Below are 1609 nucleotides of genomic sequence, written 5' to 3'. Positions count from 1 at the left end.
CCCGGGTTGTGGGCTCGACCCCCAGTGTGGGGCGTGCAGGAGGCAGCCGATCCACGATTCTCTCTCATCATTGATGTCTTATCTCTCTCTCCCTCTCCCTTCCTCTCTGAAATCAATTAAAATATGTTATAAAATAACGTCCTATATAATAAAAGCCTAATATGCTAAGTGTCTGGTTGTCCATTCAACCAATCAAAGTGTAATATGATAATGATATGCTAAGGCCGCTCAACCGCTCACTATGACATGCACTGACCACCAGGGGGCAGACACTCTGACCAGTAGGTTAGCTTGCTGCTGGGGTCCGGCTGATCGGGACTGAGTGAGATGGGTCGGACATGCCCCAGAGCCCTTCCTCGGTCCCTCCCCGGCTGGCCAACCTCCCATGTCCCTCCTTGGCCCTGATTGTGCACCAGTGGGGTCCCTCGGCCTGGCCTGCGCCCCCTCGCAATCCGGGACCCCTCGGGGGATATTAGAGAGCCAGTTTCCGCCCGATCCCACAGGCCAGGCCAAAGGACCCCACTGGTGCATGAATTCGTGCACCGGGCCTCTAGTTAATTTATAAAAAAAGAAAAAAAAATAGGACTGAGGGGCCAGCCTTTTAGCCGAGAGGGAACTGGGAGATGGGGTGGCTGGCCACTTGCTGGGGGAAGTCTGTGGGGGCCCCTGGAGAAACCAGAGGAGACAGGCAGGCAGGGGGCAGGGCGGGACCCTCAAGCCTGCCCATCCATCCAGAAGAGGTCATGGCGGGGCCATGGGTCAGAGAGGGCACCATCCTGGTCCCCCATCCCTGGTGTCCCCTGGGTGTCCGGGCGGCAGGGAGCAGCAGGCCGAGGTGGGGTGTGTAGAGTCTTTTTAGCTCCTGCTGACATTACTGCATTTCTGTTAATTGTCAGTCTGGGTGGCAGCCAGGGTGCGTGTGCGTGCGTGTGTGCGTGTGTGCGTGCGTGTGCGCGTGAGCCTGTGGGTTGCTGCAGCCACCCTCTCTCACTTGTTTCCTGGGAAACAGATACTTGGGGCTATAGCATGAAATGTCATCTGCTGGGTTGGGGGGCTCCAATGGGCGCCCCTCCCCCTCGAGACGGAAGCAGGGAGAACACGGGGCCGCAGGGGGGTCCCCAAGCGCTCCCCCCTCTCTCACGCTCTCACGCTCGTCTCCCAGGGCCTGTGTATTCCCACCTTCCCCCACTGGAACCGGTATGATTGTCTGAGGCTCAGAGAGGTTGAGCCACCTGCTTAAGGCCACACAGCGAGAAGGCAGAGAGAGGAGCCCGATGACAAACCTTCACCAGGCACCCACCGCCCGGTCAGGCCCCAGATGTGGCCTTGGGGTGTGAAGGGGAAGGAGGCTGTGGGCAGGTGAGACTTGGGGTCCACACTCGGAAACGAGGCCCTCTCGGCGACAGGAGGCCCGGTCCCGGGGAGCAGAGGGGTGGGCGCCGGGGAACTGGAGTGGAGGAGGGGTGGGCGCGGCTGCTTGCCGTCCAGGCCTCGGAGACTCAGGTTCCAAGAGAGTCCGTCCTCGCTGTCGCCTAAGCGGCTCTGAATGGGCTCCGGTTCCCTCAAATGTGTGATTCCTGACCAGGAAACGCCGCCCGCCGGGCACCGA

The 1609-nt window shown here is 60.3% G+C and overlaps 1 protein-coding gene across 1 annotated transcript in view; it reads right to left on the bottom strand.

Annotated features, from left to right (window-relative positions):
* The window catches only part of RASGRF1 (Ras protein-specific guanine nucleotide-releasing factor 1), a gene marked incomplete at its 3' end in the record, with an annotated part of 74947 nt that overhangs the window by 60730 nt on the left and 12608 nt on the right, over nt 1-1609 (bottom strand). The gene's annotated exons all lie outside the window — the stretch shown is intronic.

Source organism: Myotis brandtii, unplaced genomic scaffold (assembly GCF_000412655.1).
Source record: "Myotis brandtii unplaced genomic scaffold, ASM41265v1 scaffold1166, whole genome shotgun sequence".
NCBI classification, from domain to species: domain Eukaryota; kingdom Metazoa; phylum Chordata; class Mammalia; order Chiroptera; family Vespertilionidae; genus Myotis; species Myotis brandtii.
Note: the sequence above shows the minus strand (reverse complement) of the source record. Positions and strands in the feature narration are given on the sequence as shown.